Consider the following 10,608-nt stretch of genomic DNA (forward strand, 5'->3'; position numbering starts at 1 on the left):
TCATTAATCGGTCATTTTAACCTAGTCGGAATTCTAGGTTAAAACATACACAAACTCATATAAATCGACCGATCAATGTTAATCTAAGGCATACACATCATGGTATAAGTTACAATGCATACAAGGTGGTTTAGAACCATGAAATAAGTGGTTTTTGGCAAAATAATACTGGACCAATCGATTACATTTTGGAGCCAATCGATTGCATAAAGTTTCTGTAACATATTTTTCACAAAATTGACAGGACCAATCGATTGATCCTCCATGTCAATCGATTGACATCAGCAAAAATTCTATTTTTTCTTTACAGAAACATGAACCAATCGAATGGTTCTGCAACTTTTCTGCAACCAATCGATTGACACCTGCATAATCTCTAAAAATACCTCTTCTAAACATTCTTCCTTCCAAAATTAATCATACCCAACCATTCTAAAACATATATTATCATGAATCATGTGGTTAACCTCCATAACTTCAACAACAAAACACATAAACATCAAGCACCCAAAGACCACAACTTCAACAACAACAACATGATACCAACACATAACATGGATGAGAAGTATGAACACAACAAGTTCATCACAAATTCACACAAATCCTAACCCCCTAAACATAGGTTATTTTCCCCCAAAGGCTAAATCTATCTAAAAACTCACCTTGGAGATTAAGATGGTGAAATAGAGATGAAGTTTGTGATGATGATGGTGGTGATGATGAGTTTATGAACTTTCCTCTTCTTCTTCCATGAGTCTTCTTCTTCTTCTCTTCTTTCTTTCCTTTTCTCGTCTCCCAATTTCTGATAACTCTCCCTCTCGTTCTTATCCTTCCTTCTTTTCTTTCTTCTTATCCACTATATATATATATATATATATATATATATATATATATATATATATATATATATATATATATATATATATATATATATATATATATATATATATATATATATATATATATATATATATATATATATATATATATATATATTATAATATTAGGTAGTAATATAAAATACCTCAATTGATATTTTATCTTCCAGTACCAATTGACCAATTATTAATGTTACCAAAAATTTCCTCTCTTGTACTTATTAATATTGGTCTGTCTCTTTTATTAATGATTAATCTCTTCAGAGTTCAGTGGTTACTCTATTGGTCCCAATTGCCTAGATAGAGTACATAGGAACTCAATTATCTCAATTGACAACTAATTGAGCATTTAAGGGAATATGGGATATTATATATATATATATATATATATATATATATATATATATATATATATATATATATATATATATATATATATATATATATATATAATTGATAGGAAATTATAGGTTGTGAGATGCAATGGTAGATATGAGCTTCTAAGGAAGTGAGACGGTACTAACTTGCAAGGTTAACACTCAACGCTCAATTGAGTATGTGAATAAAATTAGTGGATGATGATTAAATTTGAATTGTCCACCTGAAAAATGGTGTTTTCTATATATAATTAGATGATTATAACAATCTTCTAATCTTCAAGTGTAGGATGCGAGGAGTCGTTGTATGTATATTGAATTTAGATCTCCTGTAATCTACCCCATAATAATGCTCATATCATATGGGTGACTTGGCAGGTTATTGCTTTCTCAAGGCTTTGGTTGCAGGGTCTTTAGGTCAGGTCAAAACAGTTGCACCTCAAGCCCTTGCCTTGCTTTGTAGTGCGAGAGCTTTTGTCGTATTTGTCCTTTTGCAATGATTATTTCTTGGCTTGAATGGAAAGCTAAAGAGATGACATTTATCTCCTTGGGAATTCATGTCTTAAATTAATGCGACATTCTATAGATGTCTTTAGTAGATTATGTCATAATGATATTTGGAAATTGAAATATTTGAGTGTTTTTCCACTGTTATAAAAAGTATATACTACGACACCCATTTCATCACGGTTCATTGAAGGACAGTGGTGAAATCTTGAAAATCAGACACCCTCATTTTATATATTTTTAATTAAAATTTGATTACATATTACCACAGTTGGTTACACTAATCGTGGTGAAATCTCGTAAAGTTCAGGGGTTCGATTTCCAGTATCAACAAATTTGTGATTTCTTTATTATTATAGTAACACATTTAAAATAAATAAATTAAATATAAGCCAGATTTCAGTACGGTTGAATATTCCATAAATATTCCAACCGTTGTGATTCGTTTTCCATTTCTTTTCATTTTTAATAGGTTAAAAACTAAAGCTTTTATAAAATTAAATTAAATAGACAAGATATCACCACAGTTGGTTTAACCAACTGTGGTGAAATTTTATATTCTTATTCAACAAACACAATTTAGCTTGTCATGTCTATTCATGTTGCATTGCCTTACGAAACGAAACACACATCCAGCTCTTAGGAAACCATTTGCACCCTAACATGTTTTTCATTTCCATTAACGAAAAGAACCATCATATTGTTTCATCTCTAACTCGTTCAACAAGACTTTTTTACGATCAATATCGCTTCAACCTAGTTCTTTAGTAAACATGGAAAAAAACTTCGTAAATATCGCTTCAGTAAACATACAATGCAAAGATAAACGGAGGAAAAACGAAGGAGGAACACGAAGATACTTGCAAGAAGGAAGGGAGAAACTCACACGGTTTAGTTCTTTGACTTCTTCATCATATTTATGCTTTGTAAAATATCTCTACCATGCAAGTAACATTAATGTTGTTGAGATATGTTTGTTTATATTATTGTTGTTGTATTATTGAGATGTTGTAGGTTTTGGTATTTTGTTTTGTGTTATTTATTTATTGTAGGTTTTGATTTTGATATATTATTGTTGTTGTTATTGAGATATGGAAGATTTTGTTATTCATGTTGTTGTGATTGTGTTGTTGTTGTTGTTGACGATGTTTAATGCCTAAACCATAAACACGTGTTTGTTGTTGTTGGTGTAAGCCCTAGGGGCCAATACTTTTGGTACTTGTATCGAATTATTTATTAATAATAAAAAGACTTTTTCTTTATTATGTTTGTCTAATAAAGTCCCTAGAATAGATAGTCCGTTTAATGTATCAAGTGTGACTTAATCATGAGATCACATTAAACATAAGGACATTATTCTTAAAGTATCCATAGTCAAGCTTTATTGTGAAGTGGGATAACATTAAAGCATTAAGACTATTATGTATATAGATTGATGATCAGATCTTATGGATCATGGATAAGGAGTTATCAAGTCTTAAACATAGGTATGAATATTAAGAGTAATATTTATACTGGATTGACCCGCTATGAGAATACTATATAGAATGTTATGTAAAGTGTCATAAGTTATTCTCATGGTGATAATGGTGTATACCACCCTTCGACCTGAAACCACTATGGACCCTAGATGTAGAGTCGAGTGCCTTATTGCTGATCAAACATTTTCTGTAACTGGATGACCATAAAGACAGTTGATGGGTACTCCACGAAGCATGCTGAGGGACATGAGTGACCTAGATGGAATTTGCCCATCCTGCGTAACAGGATAAATGTCTATGGGACCAATACTGAACTGGACAAGGATGATACGGTCTATGCCTTGTGTTCAATATAGACATAAGGGAAAAAGGGTAATTGTACACATAAGTATTATCACAAAACGAATTTGTCATATCACATGGCATTTTCGTGTCTTGGGTAGCAGTGATGTGTTGCTAGATACCGCTCACTGTTTATTATGTTAAATACATGATTTAATATAATTGCCAATACCGTGAAAACCTACAGGGTCACAAACAAAAGGACGGATTGATGAGAGATAGAGTAACTAAGAAATACCGTAATGTACGGTACACTTAAGTGAATTGTAGAACATTGTAAGGTACAATGTACTTAAGTAGAATACGAAATATGGTAAGGTACCATGCGCTTAAGTGATTTTGGCATATTATAAGATATGGGCCACATACACTTGAGTGGGCTTTTTAGCTTGCATCCTATACAAGTGGTTCTATAAATAGAACCCTTGTGTAGAAGCATTTGTGCAGTTGCAATTTCGTTTCTCTCTCTCTCTCTCTCTCTCTCTCTCTCTCTCTCTCTCTCTCTCTCACTCACTCACTCAAAGCCTTCATTCGTAGCAGCTAGCACTGAGATTGAAGGAATCCGTTCGTGTGGACTGAGTAGAGGCGTTGTCATTGTTCAACGTTAGTGATCGCTCCGTAGATCTGCATCAAAGGTTACAATCGCCACAAGAGGTAACAATTCTATCACCGATCATGCCCATTCGTAAGGATCACTAAAGGAGAAATTTTTAAATTCCGCTGCGTTTTGGATCGCTCTTCTCCTTCAGTTCTTAGTGGTGAGAATATTAATGAATGTTTAGTGCATATGTTTTGAAGTTGTTGATGTTTAGTTCCCAATCCCTAATGGTTTATTTGTTGTGGGTGGTGAGAATGTTAATGAAATTATCTTATTTGTTTAGTTAAGATATGTTGTGATTATGTTGTTGTTGATGATGTCTAGTGCCTAAATCCTAAAGGTTCATTTGTTGAGATATATTGTATTTATGTTGTTATTATTGTTGTTGATATTTAATGATATGTTTATTTTTGTTGTTGTTATTATTGAGTAAAATGGTGATTTTATTTTATTGAGATGTGAAGGTTTTTTAGTTATGTTGTTGCATGAACGATTGAGGGTAATGTTGTTGTTGTTGTTATGATTGGTTTAATGTCATGGTGTTGTTTTTGTTTTATTGTTGTTTTGAACATAAATGGATTTTTCATCTAGAGACAAAACTCATACAAATGAGTGTTCTACTATATGGAAAAAATCTAGAGGTGCAACAATGATGGCTTGATTAACAAAATCTGCAACTTAAGTGAAAAAATTTCGATCGAGTTTAATGATAAAACATAGACTTGTTATGGTAGTAATTCTCCTCTTTTTAGGAGTTATGTTGCGTTACTTGGACGTAGAATAGTGAGTACTCTAATAGATAATTTGACTCATGTATCGATAGATCTGAAAGAAAGCATACAGACAAACAGTAAGGTATTAATTTTAATTTACATGATTCAATGGTATTTTTCAATTACTAATACATACTTATTAATGTAATTGTAGTAGACTTTTGAGTTTACCCATTATGATAAGTTGAAGAAAAAGTGGATCTCTTAGGTTGGTGAGTGTTGGAGGGGCTTTAAGTAACAACTCGTACGTGATTATATTATGAAAGTTAAGCCTGGTCGTGAGCATTCAACCGTGAATTATAATTATATTTATATTCATGTTTGGGAGAAGTTTGTCAAGTTTCGTAGTTCTTATAGTTTCTTGGTTAGTAATAATCTTATTTTCTGAATAATAATTTTATGCTTATTCATTTTAGATACAACCAAGTAAATTATTATTTTTACTATATTTATAACCGGTTAAAAGTAAATCAGGAATGCTAAACAAGGAAAAAAATAAATACCCCCATAGATTGTCTCATGGGGGATAAATGAAACTTGAGGAAGTATTGATTAATTTAAAAAATAACAAATGGGGGATGAGGACTCAATAAGTTATGATCACAATCCATATCCACCATCACGACATGAGAAGTGGAAGATGACCTGACAAAGACCAACTAGAGAGTTCACTTCAGATGCATGACGTGTAGTCGCTGAGAAGATTATAAGTAGATTTTTTGGTCAATTAAAATATTAAATGTAGAATTTATTGTGTGTCGGATTTGTTCTGTGTAATTTATGTTGCCTTGGTAATTGATATCTTATTCATAATATGTAGGATTTGTTTATTGATATTGTGAGTCAAGGTTCCTTTGTTTCACAATTATGATATGATATGTTAGTAGAAGCAAACATAACAAAGGAGCAGGATAGACATGTACGTGGTGTTGGAGAAGGAATTGACTTGAGATTATTCTTTGGTACATCGATACAAAGTATAAAATTGAAAAGAAAGAGATGGATGGGCTCGTAGGTAAGAAGTTAGCACATGAACGAGATCCCAAAAGAAAGAGTTGGAAGATAAATTAGCACAGGATCATGAATACCAAAAGAAAGAGTTGGAGGAGATGTACAATAATACATTGAAAGATGCATTAGCACAAGAGTGGGAAATGCGCAAGAAAGAGATGAAGAAGATTCACGCGGTATGTAAAAATAGTGTTTTGTATGTTACAATGATGGTTTAATTAACAAAAGTATGCAACTCGGGAGAAAAATTATTGTTCGAGTTTAATGATAAAACTTGGACTTTTTATGGAACAAATTCTTATCTTTTTAGGAGTTATGTTGCGTTCCTTGGATGTAGAAAAGTGAGTATTCTAATAGACACTACGCCAAAAACTGGAATAGACAGCGCACCTTAGAGGGCGCTTTATTACAAAAGCGCACTCTAAAGTGAAGAGAAAAAATAAGGAGCGAACAACTGGAATAGACAATGCACTTTAGAGGGCACTTTTGTAACAAAGCGCCCTCTAAAGTGAAGCGAAAAAATAATGAGGAAATGGAGGGACACCAATAGAGGGCACGTTTATGAAAGCGCCCTCTAAGGGTACCCTTAGAGGGCGCTTTTAAAAAAGCGCTCTCTAAGTCCATGTACATTTCCAGTTTATAAGACGCTTTTGAAAAGCCTTAGAGAGCGCTTTTAGAAGCGCCCTCTTAGGCCCCCTTTAGAGGGCGCTTTTTTTACACAAGCGCCCTCTAAGGTCCTTTAGTAAACATTAAAATTATAACATATACTGCATGTCTCTTTATTTTCCCTCGCTATATGCTATTTCGTTTACATAACTGGGTTTTCTCTCTACTGCGATTACTCTCTACTGCGATTACTCTCGTCCTCCGTTCGTTCTCCCTCCCTCACCGTCGTCGTCGCCGTCGCCTTTTTCTGCTGCTGCGTTCACGTTCACTGAGTTATCTGCGTCCACCGTCACTGTTCACTTTCTTCTCCATCGTTACCGTCACCTTGAAGGTATTTCTCTCAATAGTTTGTATTTTCAGGTGTTTGATTAGGGAATTTTCTAAACTGAGTTTTACATTTTGTGCATTATGTTGATTAATGTTGTTTAAGGCAAACGAGCACTATATGGTGTTCATGAGCACCTTGTTGAAAATCATTTTTTGTTATTTTTGTGTGTATGGTTTTGATCACTGAATGTTGTATGTTGTATGGTTATGTAAGGTTTTTTATTTCTGATTGAAAACTGATGTCATTTGGAGTGTGTTTGAGCTTGTGCTTGGAAGTTTGATGATTATGGATGCAAGTTTGTTCATGTTCCAAACACCATAAGTTTGCATTGGTCTTTTGTATGCAGTAGGTGTGTGTGAGTTTGTATTCAATAATGATGAAAAAAAGAGAGAGTTTAGATTGTTGTAACATGAGAGAAATGGAAGGTATATGAATGTGTTTTTTGTATAGCTTCACGAATATGGTCATTGTCTTACTTGGGTCTTATTGAATCATTTCTATATTACAGATAAAATGGCTAGTAACCAAGACGATACCCATGACGCGAGTGGATCACATAACAATGTTGAAAATGAAATCAAACGAGGATTGACTGTTATGAAGTCAATCATTCGTGCAAGAGACAAGGGTGAAAAATTCGAAGTACATTGGAGTGCTGAAGACCAACTAATTGAGCCTAATTTACATTGGTTTCCTTGTTCGACAACATATTCCGATTACATGTGATAATTGGAGAAGTCCGGAATTGAAGGTTGGCAAAGAAAAAATATGGTCTGAGATACAGGTACTTACCATATATTGTTATATGTTTTTTTTGTTGACTATTTGTTGACCATATATTGTTATAATATTACTTATAATAACACACTCCATGTGTATGTTTTTTAGAGATCCTTTCACATCGATGAAAGCCGGCAAAAATATTGTATTCAATTGGCCGGAAAAAGACTCCGAGGATTTAGATCCTTTTTGTCCAACAAATTTCTCAAGAATGAGGAAGGAAAATTTGTTGAAGCAGAACGGCCAATGAAGTATGCGGAGATTATTTCAGCCGAAGAATGGGATAACTTTGTCGCCAAACGAAGAAACGAAAAATTCCATGTAATGTCTATTAATTATGGTATTATACAATTGTTAAGTTACTTGGTTCTGATATGCCTTAAACTTTTTTATCCAGGAAGTAAGCGACAAAAATCGGAAAAGGGCATCAAAACCCGCGTATCCGTACAAAAAAGGGCGTACGGGATATGCACGGTTACAACAAAGAATTGTGAGAATATTCAAATGCTATGAGCTTATACATTGTCACAATATGTTATAATTGATGATTTTATAATCTGATGCAATGTGTAGCTAGCCGAGGAGAAAAGTGACGCAACATCTCTTCCGGAGCACGTATTGTAGAAGGCTGCTCGGGTTGGGAAGGATGGGGCTGTCGTTGAAGCGGTTCAAAATGTTTATGACGAATGTGTAAGTATATATAACATTATTTCTTTAATTATATCGAAAATTTTGTTAGAAATATAATTCATTTTTAATCTCCTCTAATAATATTTCAGGAGACTTTATCCCAAACCTTACCTTCAACCGAGGTCCAGGATTGCAGGAGCCTACTTAGTCGAGTACTAAATGTTCCTGAGTATTCCGGTCGTGTGAGGGGTAAGGGTTTTGGTGTGACTCCGTCGTCATTTTATAAAAAACCAAAAACAAAAAATCCTACCAACAAAGAGGTGATGGAGACCTTGGCGGAGTTAAAGGCACAAGTACTCGAACTGCAAAAGGAGAATGCAAGGTATAGAGAGGAAATGCGCGGTTCCGAGGCAAACGATACTAGTGACCGAGCTAGTATCAATTGTCAACCGAAATTTCCCGAGGTAATTATATATGTTATTATGAAATTAAAATAGCACTTTTTTACTTGACACATATACACGTTAACAATAACATATTTATTATTGGTTTAGGGCATTACACCTTGTCAACTGTATTTATCGTCACCAACTTATCGCATAGTTGGCAAGGGAAAAGTGCACAACACTTCGGGTGAATTACTTCACCATAATCCCCTCCCGGTGGGATATATGAAAGTTTCGATTGACCTTGTATTAGATACGGACGCGCTTCTACCATTACCTGACGTTGTTTCAGAGACAACGTTGATGCGAGATGCAGTCGGATCCTTTGTTGGATGGCCGTCAGATCTAATTTTCCCAGATGCCGAGGTATATATGTTCTAAATGATTATGAATATTTAGTATTCACATTTCAATTCAGCTACAATTATGATATTTAATCAATCCTTATTACATGGTAATGTTAGACTCCTACAAGACCCACACATAAAGCTGGTAAAGGGATTTCAAGACGCATCGAGTCGGTTGCATCTCAAAAAGAGGTACAAATATATATACCCATTGAATTATATACGCAACGATTCTGTTGCATCACAAAAAGTCATGATTTAATTTATATGAATTTTTAGGTTCCCGGTCGAATGTTGAAAAAAGCTAGTAAGGATATTCCAACGAAGTCCGGGACAAAAACAAATCCTAAATCTCAAAAAGAGGTACAAATATATATACCCATTGAATTATATACACAACGATTCTGTTGCATCACAAAAAGTCATGATTTAATTTATATGAATTTTTAGGTTCCCGGTCGAATGTTGAAAAAAGTTGGTAAGGATATTCCAACGAAGTCCGGGACAAAAACAAATCCTAAATCTCAAAAAGAGGTACAAATATATATACCCATTAAATTATATACACAACGATTCTGTTGCATCACAAAAAGTCATGATTTAATTTATATTTTTAGGTTCCCGGTCAAATGTTGGACAAAGCTAGTAAGGAAATTCCAACGACGTCCGGGACAAAATCTCAAATGATGATGCGTCTTGAGAAAATGGTGGAAGAGTCATATATGATGCACGGCGCCATCCGTAGTGTAGATATGGATGAAGGTGTTTTCGGAATTGCTCATTTCGAAATAATTGCAAAGGAGGACATGCAACAACTTTTTGAACACGAAGAATTGGGCATCACTGTCATTCATACATACATATGGTACTCCGATCAATCTATTATTTACTTAGTTGAACAATTTATTTACACATTTCAATGAGTAGTCTAATGTTTATTATGTTTCTATTTAAGGTATATGTATGACACATTGATGCGGGGAACTGAATTGTGTAACCGATTCAATTTTATTGCTGCTTCCCGTATCAACACAATGTTTATAACGAAAAATCCAACATCCGTAATGAATGAACTAGTCGATAGATTCATGGTGGCCGGCGATAATACTACACCTAGTTTGTATTTTTTACCGTTTAATTCTGGCAACGGGTTAGATTTTCTTTCTAATAATTTCATTCTAATCTATGTATATCTTTTACATAGAAAATTTTCATGCATCTAAATTTTTGTTTTATTTTACAGTGGTCACTGGGTGTTGGTTGCTATGGATCTTTCGAGACTAATGGTGTATTATCTCGATTCGTTACCGGGTGATTGGAGTAAATATCCGAGTATGAAGAAGACGGTTGACGCGTAAGTGAAATTCCCCTAAATATTCGTGTGTATTTCTATATTTAATTATGTCTGTCAGATTGATCTCAATATACGTTTTTATTTTGTTAG

Source organism: Lathyrus oleraceus, chromosome 1 (genome assembly GCF_024323335.1).
Source record: "Lathyrus oleraceus cultivar Zhongwan6 chromosome 1, CAAS_Psat_ZW6_1.0, whole genome shotgun sequence".
Lineage (NCBI taxonomy): Eukaryota > Viridiplantae > Streptophyta > Magnoliopsida > Fabales > Fabaceae > Lathyrus > Lathyrus oleraceus.